The sequence below is a fragment of the Rhinopithecus bieti genome, unplaced genomic scaffold (genome assembly GCF_001698545.2).
Source record: "Rhinopithecus bieti isolate Rb0 unplaced genomic scaffold, ASM169854v2 scaffold_11919, whole genome shotgun sequence".
Classification (NCBI taxonomy): Eukaryota; Metazoa; Chordata; class Mammalia; order Primates; family Cercopithecidae; genus Rhinopithecus; species Rhinopithecus bieti.
The window spans coordinates 2,164,137-2,180,707 of record NW_016807055.1 but is presented as its reverse complement, the minus strand read 5'-3'; positions in this window follow the sequence as shown (position 1 = coordinate 2,180,707).

The following is a 16,571-nucleotide window of genomic DNA, read 5'->3' as shown; positions in this document are numbered from 1 at the left end:
CGAGAGTGTGTGTGTGTGTGTGAGTGTGTGCGTCTACCGTTCCATCTATTACAGACACTTCTTCCTTCAGGCTCTTTTGAAGGTCTGAGAACACATACATTGGTAATTGTGTCATTTTTTTCTCTATGGCTCTGCTTTGCTGAAGCTGGACTATAATGACATTAGATAGGTCGCATGATGGCAATTTAATGGCCTGAACTCAATCCACAGGTACATCATTGCAGTCGCCTTGGGATCTGTTCTCATTGCTCTGACATGACAGAAAATACCAGCAGAGTTGGAATGGATGGCCACCTGCAGCAATGGAGGCAGTGCATATGTGAGGATAGAAGATACTGGCTCTGAAACCCAAAGGGTAGCCCAGTAGCTGGGAAGTCACCCTCAGTGCCCCCCGTGGCTCCCCGCCCCCGCTATTAACACAGAGCATTTCACTCAGCAACATTCATATACTATGTTCTCTCTTTGGCACTGAGGACAGAGAAAAACAGAACACACACAGGTCTGGCCCTAATGTGGTTTATTGTTTCTTAGGGAAGACACATAAACAATTAAATAAACATATGAGCCAAAATACCATAGATGTTATGATAGACCCATGTCCACGGTATAATAGTGGTACTTACTAGCAGTGAAGTTGAGCTGCCTTTAACAGTCCAATCTGCCTTTAATAGTCCAGTATACTCGAAAAGAGAGGTGTTGGGGTTGTGATGGGGGATGACTTAAGGTCTACAAATTGCAGAGTACAATAATAAATCCAAAGTATATGAAATACTTTCAAAGGCTCATGTGCACAATTGGGTGGGTGCTGGATTCTCTCAAAGGACAATTATGAAGATCAAATTAAGAAATTCTCTGAGCACCCAGGGAAGAAAAAGTATAAATTCAAAGCATTATACTGTTACTACAATTAGCTAAGTATAATACCCAGAGCCCTAGTGAATATTTCTATTACTTAGGGAAGTTTACAGCGTGACACTGTATTTTCCAGAAACCATAAAATAGTGATGATCTTTCTCATATGTTTGTTAGAATCAGAAGAGATTGCGTGTATATGTCTATATCTACATATATTTTATACTACATATAGGTATGTTTTATGTTAAGTATATAATATAGATATATAGTTATATTTAAAATGTTTGTAGAATCTAGGGTGTCATATTAACAGATGTTGTTGTGGTTGTATTACTGCTGACCATATTTTTGTTGTGGCTAACTATAAAACAGAAGTCACTAAATTATGGCCCATGGGCAAAATCTGGGCCACACAGGGCCAAATTCATTACCTATAGCCCATGGCTTTTGTACTCTAACAACAGGGTTGAATAATTGGACAGAGACAATATTATGAATCTATTTTTTTTCTTTTTTTGTCATTTTATTTTTTAGCAGAAAACATTTTCCTGAAAAACGGGGGTTCTGTGATCAGGTAAGTGGAAACACTACGTACTATATTTCTCTCTGGGAGATTTATAATGAAGCTTGGTATATTAAAAACTTTGAGTAGCCCTATATAAAATAAATCTATTTAAATACATTTTCCACATTTATTTGGCCATTTTTCTCTCTATCTAAATGTACTAACAAATATGGCAGAGACCGTGGATTGGCCACTCAAGAGCAACTTACCTCTCCTGTGTCATCTATTGTATAGAGAACATTAAATACTTTATACTCCAGCTTCCCTGGTGTCTAACCTTAGCCGCGCACCACAGTTATAGGCACTAAGAGATGGCACTTCATGAGGCAGGTGCCCTTCCAGAATAGAAAAGAATGGCCTCCCAAGAGAAAGTCCCTTTTATCTTTTCCTAGTTGCCTTTCCTCTTGACCAGAAGTCAGTGGTCCAATACCCACCTTGTGGTCCTAAGGACAATGAATAAAGGCAAAGCTCTACATGCTTAGGATGGTGAAGCAGAAAGATGGTGAAATCCTGCGTCTCTGATGGAATCATTGAGACACGATACTAACTCGGAACTGCCTACTCTGGGATGTCTCATTGCATTAAATAAGTAAATACCTTCAGTGTGTGAGTGTGGAAAGTAGGAAAGAGCTTCTCAGACTTAAATAGGTGTGAATCACCTGGGGATGTGTTAAAATGAAAATTCTGATTCAGTAGATCTGGGCTGGGACCCTAGTCAGCTCCCAAGAGATGCCAGTGCTGGTCGATGAATCACACAGTGAGTAGCAAGGTAATTGAGTTTTCTGTTAGAGTCAACCCACCATGGATCAAAAATATTCAGGAAAGAAAACAATAAAAATAACAACATAACAATAAAACATGTATTACAAATACATTAAAACAACTACTTACATGGCATTTACATCATATTAGGTAACACAGGTAATCTAGAGATGATTTAAAGTGTATGAGAGAATGTGCGTAATTTATGCACAAATACTATGCCTTTTTGTCTGAGGTACTTGAGCAATCACAAATTTTGGTATCCACAAGGTCATGGGAAACATCCCCCTCAGATAAATAGGGATAAGTATATTTGCAGGAAAACACCATCATAACTGATACAACCTCTATGATTCATCTTGTAGAGAACACACTTTGAGAAATTCTGAGGATTTTCTGTGTCATGCATCCCATTACAACAAAACATTTAGAAAGTGGACTCCACCCGGGCTACCATTCAGAAGATCTACACTTTCTTTCCACATTATTTCTTGTACCATATATTCCTTATTATGTCCCATGAAGCAGTGTCAAAGCTGCAGTGAACCACTGTGCACAAAGAAGTGATATTTTCTACAGATGTCAGTGGTCCAGTATAGCAACAAATGGTAATGAAGAGATAATTCCTGTAGCCTCCAAGAAAGTTAGATTCCTTAAAGACTTACCCAATCCTTCATGTATAGGTCAGTAATGTTTGATCAAGAGAAGCCAACTTATCCCCTAAGTACCGCAGGGGATGGAAAAAGGGGGAGAACAGAGCTTGGCAAGATTACGCTCATGTGTTAGGGTCCCAGCGCATGAATCTGTGTGATGGATTTCCCCTTTGCACAGAAAACCTTTCAAAAGAAAGTAAGGGCTCAATGACAGTGTGCACATTACATCACATATGCAGGACGGAGCAACAACAACAAAAAAATCCAAATTTACATTTTCAGACTTTTCCTACTGCCATATTTTAAGTGACCACAATGTCAGTCATTCCTTTATCTTTATGATTAACCCAGAGCATTAGCAAATACCCAATCTATTTAGAGACGCAGATCTCTGAAGGTTTTGTGATTCCTTCTCTAAAATATAATACCACTTGACCTAACGGGTTTTGGGAGATTCCATATCTTATTTTTTTTTCATCTTTCCATGATAACTGTGAGTTTAACAATAGGATGTGTGAAGTTGCTGAAGTATTTCATACATACTTTACTAATTAAAGAAAAAATCTCATCTTAGAGTATTGGAAGTTTAAAGAGCAAATAAAAGTAGAGAAAATGCAAGAAGGGCTAAAATAGCTGAAATGTACTACTTTTTCTTTTGAATAATTGGTACTAAAGAAGAAATATAGGCTTTAGATTTTAAATTCTATCATCGAAGAAAAGAAGCTAACTTTTAAGTACTCTATCATGCTGAGGAAGAGATCAAGGGCCAGTAGGCAATAACATTGTCTCACTCCTATGTTTGCACACCCAGGCTGTGGTCCACCAGGTGGCTTTTAACGCGATTATAGCTTCTGCCTTCTGTGGCTCTCAGTGCTCATATGGTTCATTAGGATTCCTTTTTTCTTTTTTTTTTTTTTCCATTTGAAACGGAGTCTCACTCTGTCACCCAGGCTGGAGTACAGTGGTGCGATCTCAGCTCACTGCAACCTCCGCCTCTGGGTTCAAGCTATTCTCTGCCTCAGTCTCCCAAGTAGCTGGGATTACAGGCGCCCGACACCACACCTGGCTAATTTCTGTATTTTTAGTAGAGACAGGGTTTCACCATCTTGGCCAGGCTGGTCTTGAACTGGTTCATTAGGATTCTTCATCAGTCACTGGCCAACTTCATTTTGGATTTGTCTAATAGTCCTGATTCAAAGATCATGTAACTAAGGTCAAATCTGAAAAGTGATTTACCTAAGACCATAGAGCCAGGCCATGGTGTTCTCGAAAAATCTAGTGATTGAAATGTCTAAATCTTTGTTATTGTCAATGATTCTAACACAATTTCTGCAAATTTCCATCCAAGGACTCTGGAATGTGACATTAGGTAGGGCAAGTACTTACCTACACAGATGATACAGCTTGGCTCTGTATCATTTGTTCCCACCCAAATCTTAACTTGAATCATAGTTCCCACAATCCCACATGGGAGGGACCTGGTGGGAAGTAATTTAATCATGGGAGTGGTTACCCTCATGCTGTTCTCATGATCATGAGTGAGTTTCCATGATATCTGATGGTTCTATAAGGGGCTGTTCCCTTTTGCTCAGCACTTCTCATTCCTGCTGCCATGTGAAGAAGGACATATTTGCTTCCCTTTCCACCATGATTGTAAGTTTCCTGAGGCCTCCTTAGCCCTGCAGAACTGTGAGTCAATTAAACCTCTTTCCTAGAAATTTCTCTACCTAGAAAATAGTAAATCAAAACAATATCACATCTCTGGAGGAATTGCAGAGATAAGTGCCACCATCAAGGACTTGAAAGACACAGGGGTGGTGATTTCCATCACATGTCCCTTCAACTCTCCCATTTGGCCTGTGTGGAAGACAGATGGATCTTGGTGAATGACTGTGGGTAATCATAAAATTAACCAAGTGGTGACTCCAAATGCAGCTGCTATACTAGATGTGGTTTCATTGCTTGAGCAAATTAACACATCTCCTGGTACCTGGTATGCAGCCACTGACTTGGCAAATGTCCTTTTCTCCATTCCTGTCCATAAGGCCTACCAGAAGCAGTTTGCCTTCAACTGACAAGGCCAGCAACATACCTTTGCTGTCCTACCTCAGGGCTATATCAACTCTCCAGCTTTCTGTCATAATCTTGTTCAAAGAGCTCTTGATCGCTTTTCACTTCCATAAGGTATTACACTGATCCATTACATTGATAACATTATGCTGATGTTGGACTTGTTGGTGAGATATTTGCATCCCAGAGGATGGGAAATAAAACTGACCAAAATTCAGGAAACTTCTACCTGAGTAAAATTCCTAGGGCTCCCATGGTGTGGGACCTGTCAATATATCCCTTCTAAGGTGAAGGATAAGTTGCTGAATTTGGCCCCTGCTATGACCAAGAAAGAGGCACAATGCCTAGTGGGCCTACTGGGATTTTAGAGACAACATATTCCTCAATGTGGTGTGTTATTCCAGCCCATTTATTGAGTGACCCGAAAGGTTGCCAGATTTGAGTGGGGTCCAGAACAGGAGAAGGCTTTCCAACAAATCCAGGCTGCTGTGTAAGCTGCTCTGCCACTTGTGCCATATGACCCAGCAGATCCAATGGTGCTTGAGGTGTCAGTGGCAGATAGGGATGCTGTTTGGAGCCTTTGGCAGGTCACCATAGGTGAATCACAGCAGAGCCCTCTAGGAGTTTGGAGCAAGGCCCTGCTATCTTCTGCAGATAACTACTCTCCTTTTGAGAGATTGCTCTTGGCCTGTTACTGGGCTTTGGTGGAAACTGAACATTTGACTATGGGTTATCAAGTCACCATGTGGCCTGAACTGCCTATCATGAACTGGGGGCTTTCTGACCCATCTAGCCATAAAGTGCGCAGCAGCATTCCATCATCTAATGGAAGCGGTATATCCGTGATCAGGCTCGAGCAGGTCCTGAAGGCACAAGTAAGTTACATGAGGAAGTAGCTCAAATGTCCATGGTGTCCATTCCTGCCACCCTGACTTCTCTTCCCCAGTCTGCACCAATAGCCTCATGGGAACTTCCCTATGATCAGTTGACAGAGGAAGAGAAGACTAGGGCCTGGTTCACAGATGGTTCTGCACGATATGCGGACACCACCCAAAATTGGACAGCTGCAGCACTACAGTCCCTTTCTAAGACATCCCTGAAGGACAGCAGTGAAGGAAAATCTTCTCAGTGAGCAGAACTTCAAGCAATGTACCTGGTTGTACACTTAGCATGGAAGGAGATATGGCCAGATCTGTGATTATATACTGATTCATGGGCTGTAACCAATGGTTTAGCTGGGTGGTCAGGGACTTGGAAGAAGCACGATTGGAAAATTGATGACAAAGAAATTTGGGGAAGAGGTATGTGGATGGACCTCTCTGAATGGTCAAAAGCTGTGAAGACACTTGTATCCCATGCGAGTGCTCACCAACAGGTGACCTCAGCAGAGGAGAATTTTAGTAATCAAGTGGATAGGATGACCTGTTCTATGGACACCACTCAGTCTCTTTCACCAGACACCTTTGTTGTCACCCAATGGGCCCATGAACAAAGTGGCCATGGTGGCAGGGATGGATGTTAGGCATGAGCTCAGCAACATGGACTTCTACTCACCAAGGCTGACCTGGCTACGGTCACTGCTGAGTGCCCAAATTGCCAGCAACAGAGACCAACATTGAGCCCTCAATATGGCACCATCCCTTGGGGTGATCAGCCAGCTACCTGGTGGCAGGTTGATTATATTGGACCTCTTCCATCATGGGAAGGGAAGAGGTTTGTCCTCACTTGAATAGACATCTACTCCAGATATGGATTTGTCTATCCTGTATGCAATGCTTCTTCCAAGACTACCATCCATGGACTCATGGAATGCCTTTTCCACCATCATGGTATTCCATACAGCATTGCCATTGACCAAGTCACTCACTTTGCAGCTAAAGAAGTGTGGAAGTGGGCTAATGCTCATGGAATTCACTGGTCTTACTATGTTCTCCATCATCCTGAAGCAGCTGGATTGTTAGAACGGTGGAATGGCCTTTTGAAGTCACAATTACAATGCCAACTAGGTGACAACACTTTGCAGAGCTGGGGCAAAATTCTCCAGAAGGCCGTATATGCTCTGAATCAGCATCCAATATATGGTACTCTTTCTTCCATAGCCAGGATTCACGGGTCCAGGAATCAAGAAGTGGAAGTGGCACCACTCACAATCACCTCTAGTGGCCCACTAGGAAAATTTTTGCTCCCTTTTCTTGAGACATTACGTTCTGCTGGCCTAGGGGTCTTAGTTCCAGAGGGAGGAATGCTGCCACCAGGAGACACAACAATGATTCCATCAAACTGAAAGTTAAGATTTCCACTTGGACACTTTGGGCTCCTCCTACCTGTAAGTTAACAGGCTAAGAAGGTAATTACAGTGTTGGCTGGGGTGATTGACATGGACTATCAAGATGAAATCAGTCTACTACTCCACAATGGAAGTAAGGAAGAGTACACATGGAATACAGGAGATCTATTTGGGTGTCTCTTAGTATTACCATGCCCTGTGATTAAAGTCAATGGGAAACTACAACAGCCCAATCCAGGAAGGACTACAAATGACCCAGACCCTTCAGGAATGAAGGTTTGAGTTACTACACCAGGAAAAAACCATGACCTGCTGAGGTGCTTACTGAAGGCAAAGGGAATACAGAATGGGTAGTAGAAGAAGATAGTCATGAATACCAGCTACAACCACGTGACCAACTGCAGCTACAAGGACTGTAATTGTCATGAGTTTCCTCCTTCTTTTGTTAAAAACATGTTTGTGCATGTATACACTTGTATTAAGAAAATATCTTCATTTTATTTCCTTTCTCCTTATCATGTAACATAAGATTTATTGACTTCACATCAGCATTTAAGTATTGTTAACTTTATGTAGTAGTATTTGGGTTGGGGATTGGTTGTACGAAGGATAGTTGTACTACGTTAGGCATAATTATGACCTTATTATTGTCTCTATTTGGAGATTATATATGATCTCAAGAGATGCGTATGGGTTCAAGTTGACAAGGGGTGGATTTGTGATGGTTAATACTGAGTGTCAACTTGATTAGATTGAAGGATACAAAGTATTGATCCTGGGTGCGTCTGTGAGGGTGTCGCCAAAGGAGATTAACATTTGAGTCAGTGGGACTGGGAAAGGCAAACCCACCCTTAATCTGGGTGGGCACATTTAATCAGCTGCCAGTGTGAATATAAGCAAGCAGAAAAATGTGAAAAGGTGAGACTGGCTTAGCCTCTCAACCTACATCTTTCTCCCATGCTGGATGCTTCCTGCCCTTGAATATTGGACTCCAAGTTGCTCACTTTTGAAACTCGGACTGGCTCTCCTTGCTCCTCAGCCTACAGACAGCCTATTGTGGGACCTTGTAACCATATGAGTTAATACTTAATAATCTCTCCTTTACAGATATATATTTATATTCCATTAGTTCTGTATCTCTAGAGAACCTTGACTAATACACAGATGTAATCAAACTAAGATGAGGTCATTAGGGTGAGCACTAATCCAATATAACTTGTGCCTTCATAAGAAGAGGAAGAGGCCATGTGAAAACAAACACAGGAAGGCTATGTGAAAAGAAACCATGTGACAGCAAGAGGCAGAGATCGGAGTGATACAGCTGCAAGCCAAGGAATGCCAAGGGTTGCCACCACTGTCAGAAACAAGGAAGACATAAGGAAGGACTCTAGCGAGAGTCTTAGAGGGAACATGGCAGTCCTAGGAAACTAATATTCATGGTAAAAGGTACTTTGCAGATGTAATTAAATTAAGGATCTTGAGGTAGGAGGGTTATCCTGGATTATGTGGATATTCCCAATGTAATGACAAGGGTCCCAAGAGTTTTTATGAGACAGGAAAGTCAGAGTCACAAAGGCAGAAGCTATGATGATGGAGGCAGAGGGCCAGAGTCAAAGAGGTATTTGTTAGAGATCTGAAGACAGAGGAAGAGGCCATGAGCCAAGGAATGCACTAGGTTCCTAAAAGGTGAAAAAGACAAGAGGTTGTATGGCCTGGCTGATAGATAGACTTGGGCCCAGCAATACCCACTTTGGATCTTTGACCTCCAGAACTATGAGATAATAAATTTGTGCTGTTTTACACCATTAGGCTTGTGATAATTTGTTACAGCAGAAATAGGAAACTAGTACAAGATAATGTTTTCCCTGGTTAGCCCCTACAGTTGATGTACTGAAGAAAAAACCTGTAAAGAATATGTATTTTAGTGTTATCATGATTCTAGTTATCTTGAAGATATACTAGGCATGCAATTCCAAAATTTTTAATGAATAGATAAATTAATGAATCAAAGTAATTTCAACTATACAAAGACATGTAAACCAAATTGTGTCTAATAGTATCTCCCTAAGGGAAAGATCCTACAATAAAAGTCTCTACAGTATGCAGCACAGCTACCTTCACATAACAAGCCTTTTCTAAATATCCTTTATTTGATTAATCAGAAAATGAAAAAGGTCCTAGGAAAACACCCAGTAGCCACTAGGATTGAAAAAAAGACAAGAAAAGCCATCAGAATTAATTCTTCCCTTAGAGTATGCACCTCTCCTCCCATCTTCACCATATGAAAATACTATTGAGGTTACAGAATATGGCCACTTTCCTTTGGGTTAATTTTTTTTTTTTTTTTTTTTTTTTTTATCACTCCCTAGTGACTAATTAGCAGCCTGGATGCTTCCTTATAAAAAGCCATGTTTTCTGCACATTAGGGCATTTCCCCTTTCAGGACTGGAGACAGATGTTTAAAGGATGATCCTATCTAACCAAGTAACATCTGGCACTTACTATCTTGCTGTGACTAATTGTCTGATATATCACCCCAAAGTGAGGTGCAGCAGAGCCCTAGAATGCAAAATGGTTCCTATAGCATCAACACTCCCAGTGAGATGAGAAACACTGAATGAGGAGACTGTGTTGGGACCGAGAGGCCAAAGAAAAAATGGAAGTAATAATACATGATCCATTTCATGATTATGTTTTACTGTAATATTTCAGAAATTAAACCTAAATAAGTATCAAAAAGACTACATGGGAGCTTTTGAGAAAAATGGAAAAGTAATAGGCTTGCATAAAAACATGCCACTACCTGAGACTGTTATTTGTAAAAACAGCATTCATAGTCTGGCAGACCGGTCAAAGCCACAGGTTTTGGGGTACAAAGAGGCAAAGGGTCTGTGCCCAATATACTTGCCCACTTGGAATGTGATGTTGGGCAAGAGATATAACCTTGGACAAAGTATAAAGTTGGTGCAAAAGTGATTACAGTTTTTGCCATTACTTTTAATGAATGAATTTAGTAACAGCATCTGTTATTGCTTTTAATAGCAAAAATTGCAATGGCTTTTGCACCAACCTAACATTTAACCTGTAGCTTGATATCCAAATATGCAAAATTGGGTTCATGATATCTTATTACGTAGTCCTGAGAATTTTATAAACAATGTATGTTAAATGCCTAGCATAATGTCTGATACAGACTTACAGTCTTAAGTGGTTAACATTTATTGATTGGTTACCATGAGACAAGGCACTGTTCTAAGTGCTTTGGTTATGTTACTGAAAGCAATGGAGTAAAGGTGGTTCCACGCACCAAATCACCAAATGCTTGAGTTCATAGCCCAGCTTCATTTACTCTCTACATAACCTTGGCAAAGTTACTTAACTTCTGTGAACTTCAGCTTCCTTGTCTCTAGAAGGAGACAGACAGTATTATCTGCCTCACAGGCTTGTGGTCAGAATTAAATAAGCAGATATGTTCAATGAACTTAGACACAGAGATTGGCACACGATAAGCATTCATAAGTGTCACTGTTATTAGTATCCCTTCAATCTTTACAACCCGTTGCTACAGATGCTGTTACTAAATTCATCTTATCAACAAAGAGGCAGAATTAAAAAAAAAAAAAAACTCTAAGTGAGCTATAGATCCAGGATTCAAGTAAAGGTGGTCCTGTACTTGGTCCAAGATTAATTACGTTAGATGATGCTGAACGCCAGAGCCCACCAAATCTATTTTGACCTTTCACCAACACGTTCCACAATGAACTGGCTTTATTACTTTGAGAAATTCTTTAACCACTCAGTTTTGCATTTGTATAATGGGGAAACGAATATTAACACCTCATCAGAAGGAGAAGATTTAAGGAGATGGTGTAGTAAATCCCATATTGCAAAAGCCTGGCACATAGAAAGCCCTCAAAACATTTCAGCTACTGTAATAAATATTATTAGCAGAAGCCCTGAAGACCAGTAGTCATTTAGTGCTCCACCTCCTTTAAAAAATGGAGACCAAATTCAATTCTCAGTACTTACCCAGGACATTGCTTCATACCATGACATTGTCCTAGGATCTTTCTGAAGTAGCAGACTGCTTTGACTCTGGAAAAACTTTTGGCCATGGGAAACAATCACTGTATCTTCCAATAAAGGACAATGTCCTGGCTTTTTCTGCAGTTTACTTTGGGCTGAATTTGATGATAAACAAAAAGCTGGCTGGTCAAGGTAGAGATAACTAGTGCTGAGAGTCTACTGGCAAACAAATGACTATGACTTTATGGCCCTGAAGTATTCAGCTAGTATAGACCTGGTGTACAGAAACAAAGGTACTGAGTGGCACCATGGCACTGGGATACTGGCTGGGAAAGGAAAATCTTTCAAGGTTAAGCACAGGGTGAGAGCTATCAGTGATAAAGCAGCATTACTTCCATGGGGGCAAACTGTATTCTCTGAACCATTAGCGTAACCCTTGTACTTTCCCCTCGGTGTTTAAAACGATGGTGAGATCATTGATTTCGCATTAGCGATTTCAAGTATAGTATGTAAGAAATATTACAAGCCTACTTCTTAGTTGCTTGCCAAAGCAACCTTAAGAAACTGATAAGAAAACATATTGTTTACTTAAGCACAGTGAAAGTCCTTTATATCCCAGATGCTGAGGAACAGCACCAAGCCCTCCTCACATGTTGGCAGTGCTCTATCAAGGATTCATGAGATTCATCAGGTTTTGATGGGAACTGAAGTTGATAGGGGTAGAGTGGGTGGTGAACTAGGTAAATACTAGCCTGGCTAAAATAGAGTTTCATTGTTCCGGCTTGACAAGCAGTTGCCTGTGGCAAGCAGCCAGAGAAAACTTGGCTAATTGTCAGAAATGGACATCCACAGAGCTACTGCTCAGGGTGAAGTGAGCTGATGCAGGTCTCATAAATGACTAGTGGGTTAAAATACAGGGGAAAGTAGAAAGACCTCTTTGGTTATTCAAAATCATAAAATGGCATCGAGCTATAAAATAAAGCAGACAGTTGGCCTTAGAATAAAATTTCTTTTCTTTCTCCTTTTCTTTTTGTGAGTATTCCAATAATATTTTCACAGGCTTTCGCATGAGTGAGAGAATCCTGTTTCTGACTCGAAGTTACATTTATTCGCTTTATCTATTGAAAGGAGAAGCAGTGGTGAGGAATGTGGCTAGGAACATGCTACAGATTAATTAAAATGCTGTGAATAGAGAAGGCCTAATGCAAATGGAATTTTCAACACAGAAAACGTAATTAAACATGAGTGAAGAAAAAGAGAGCTGCTGTCCTTGGTTCATCCCAAGCTGAATATGTCAGCAAAAGCCATAAAATGTGGCCTTTCTTTATGAAGGCATATTTCTCATAAAACAACAGCGATAACCATGGTAGTTTTAATAATGGTAATGTGCCTTAAGTTATTCATGCTTTAAAGACACAAGAGAATCCAGGTTTGCGGACATAGAGCTTATCCAATTTGGGTTCCGTCTTTGAGAAGAAAAATAAAAAATTACTAATGTACTATTGCTGGGGTTGCCAGATAAAATATAGGACTCCTAGTTAAATTAGAATTTCATATAAAAAGTGAATAATTTTTAACTATAATATTGTCTCATGCAAAATTTGGGACATACTTACACTATGTGTGTGTGTATATATATGTATTCATTTATTATATATTTGAATATGATATTCAAATATAACTGGGTGTCCCATATCTTTTTATTTGCTAAATCTAGCAACCCTGCTCCTAAGGTCTTGGAAGAGTCCCAGAAAATGTGAGAGGAGCCCTGAAGTGAAGCTTCACTAATTTCACAGTGAGCCTGTCCTTGAACCAGTGCTGCTAATTTCTGCATTTCAGAGATGCAGAATTTGGGGCCATGCTTAGCCAATAGTATCAGATTTGGGGAATCATATATTCAAAAGAATTTGGAATTATTGTTAAAGCTTACAAGCCATGTGCAAAAGGTGAATGAAGATATCTTGCACATCATATGAATAGAAGGAATTAGAGTTGTTCTGCTTAAATAAGAGTAAAGAAAATGATTGATGACCAATTTCATGAATCAAAAAATATAACATCTCAGAATTGAGAGAGACTTGACAATTTAACTAGTCCACACTGGTTTCAATATTTGAATCTCCTTGATGACTTCCTCAGCAAGGATTTTTTTTTTTTCCTTTTTTCTTTTTTTTTTAGACTGAGTCTTGCTCTGTCACACAGGCTGGTGGCATGATATCGGCTCACTGCAACCTCTGCCTCCCGAGTCAATCCTCATGCTTCAGCCTCCCGAGCAGCTGGGATTACAGGCACGCACCATGCCTGGCTAATATTTTGTACTTTTAGTAGGGACAGGGTTTCACCATGTTGGCCAGGCTGGTCTTGAACTCCTGACCTCAGGTGATCCGCCTGCCTCAGCCTCCCGAAGTGCTGGGATTACAGGCATGAGCTACTGCACCCAGCCCCTGGCCAATGATTATTGGTCATATTTTAGCAGGTGCAAACCCTAGTCACTAAGTACATGTAGAAGAAATCTTTTTTTTTTTTTCATCTAAGTAAAATAAAATCTGACTCTGAGCCTCGTGCCTGTTGGGCTGGCAAGAAATTCTGTCACCATTACTGAAGGCGCTTTCTTCTCTCAGGGTCACTTTAGAGTTCAGGAGGTTAAAGGGGTAAAAGCCATGACTCACCAGCCTGTCACACTTGCCTCTAACATCCCAATTTTTTAAGCCACTAGTGGTCCCTTAAAAAGTGGTGGTCTTTCCACATGCCCCACAGTAAACACCATGGCAAGACTGAAAACCCTTTGCCTGGAGTTCAGCCTTTCTGGGTGCTTCTTCCACTTTGGAGCTCAACCAGAGTGCTGCCATTGTGACCCAAAGAAGACCTCAGTCATCCCTAGACCTGGGGCACCTCTGACCTCACTGCTTCTCAGAGACAGTTACTTTCTGGCCCTTTTCACCAAAAGGCGAGGGTTGGGAGAGTGAGACATCACAAAAATTTATATGATACATTTTTTCCAATATATGTATCTGAAAGCCTTTCATATTTGGAAACTCACTAAGCCTAGGAGTGACCTAGTCCATCATTGATCAACTCTGACAGCTTTTAAAGTTGAATCCCTATATCTTTTACCCATTGGTATCAGTTGAACCCTGAGGAACACATAGTTCCTGTCCAACGTAAGAATGGCGAAAAACTTTAATCCAAGTTACTGTACAGAATTTACTGCTGAAAGCACCTTGCTGAGGGGGATTGTGAGGCTGTACCTGGTGTTTGAAGGGAACAAAGGCTTCATTTAATTATTGCTGGGAAACATGGTGGCATCATGGGGAATTGTCAGACCTGGACTAGTCCACTGCTGAACAATAATCCTTCAAAGGTTTGAAGCCCCTTGAGTTGTCATTTCTTCAGACCAAACACCACCACCTCCTTCAGGCATCTGCTTTATGACTCAATTTTAACTCGTCTCACAAACTGTTTTCTTTCTTCTGAGCAAAAGTCACTACTCCCATCTCCCTCTTAAAGTGTAGAGACCAGAAGTGATCATAAACATATGAAGATGTCTATGTGGGAAATACTGGCCAATTAGACCTCATCTCCAAAGATTATCCAACAAAAGGAGATGGGCTGTAGAAAAACACCAGATACCTAATCTGGATACAATGTTGATCGTGTTCATTTACTTTCAATTCTTCAATCTTCAAGTCTCCATGCCTTCAAAATGCCAATCTCTCCTTCCTACTACTCCCTTCTTTACATTCTTCACTGCTAATGCCAATTAATTTTTTAAATTAAAGTGGCATCTCTTCTAACCCTGTTAGTCAGGACCAGGTGCTCTTTCTGTATTCCCACCAGCCCCTGTGATGTCTCTAGCAAATCACTTTCCACCTGCTGTTAGGATTGTCTGCTAGGTTCACCATCTCTCCGTGTTGATTTCTGATGCCTGAGACACTGACTTACTGGCCTGGAGGTTGACATTTTAACAAAATGCCTGGCACCTAGGAGGGGTGCAAATATATGTACTAATGGAAATGGATAATTTGTGTGATAAAACACTGGAGTGAACACCAAAGGAACAATCTGGGAAAGTCTCCTGGTGCTCATCAAAGACTTGAAAGTAGACAGAGGTATTGTTCATTGGGATTCTCCTTTCACTTATTCACTCATCACTCATTACATGCAAGAAGAGCTCTGCCCAAAGCATCCCATCCCAAAAAAATAGACATGCATGTCTGCTCATAGAGTAATGAGACCTATTAGGAGAAATGCATACAATTTCCATGGTGATCTCCAGTTATCTGATAGAAGCCTTCACTTGTTTAAGTCCCATTAGACTAGTATTATTGTGGTGGCCCAGGGATTCACAACAGCAAGACTGTAATAGAAACTAAAAAGGCAGGGTGGTGCCCAAGATGGCCAAATAGGAACAGCTCCAGCCTCCAGCATGAGCGACACAGAAGTCGGGTGATTTCTGCACTTTCAACTGAGGTGCAGACTGACACATCACAACTCACACGGTTGGGTACACCCTGAGACGAAGCTTCCAGAACAAGAATCAGACAGCAACACTTGCTGTTCAGCAATATTCTATCCTCTGTAGCCTGCACTGCTGATACCCAGGAAAACAGAGTCTGGAGTGGACCTCAAGCAAACTCCAAAGGACCTGCAGCTGAGGATCCTGACTGTTGGAAGGAAAACTAACAAACAGAAAGGACACCCACACCAAAACCCCGTCAGTACGTCACCATCATCAAAGACCAAAGGCAGATAAAACCACAAAGATGGGGATAAAGCAGTGCAGAAAAGCTGGAAATTCAAAAAATCAGAATGCATCTCCCCCTGCAAAGGAATGCAGCTCATCACCAGCAACGGAACAAAGCTGAATGGAGGATGACTTTGATGAGCTGAGAGAAGAAGGTTTCAGTCGATCAAACTTCTCAGAGCTAAAGGAGGAATTATGTACCCAGCACAAAGAAACTAAAAACCTTGAAAAAAGAATGGATGAATGGATAACTAGAATAATCAATGCAGAGAAGACCTTAAAATAACTGATAGAGATGAAAACCATGACACGAGAACTATGTGAAAAATGCACAAGCTTCAGTAACTGACTCGATCAACTGGAAGAAAGATTATCAGTGATTGAAGATCAAATGAATGAAATGAAGTGAGAAGAGAAATATAGAGAAAAAAGAACAAAAAGAAATGAACAAAGCCTACAAGAAATATGGGATTATGTGAAAAGACCAAATCTACGTCTGATTGGTGTGCCTGAAAGTGACGGGGAAAATGGAACCAAGTTGGAAAACACTCTGCAGGATATCATCCAGGAGAACTTCCCCAACCTAGCAAGGCAGGCCAACATTCGAAT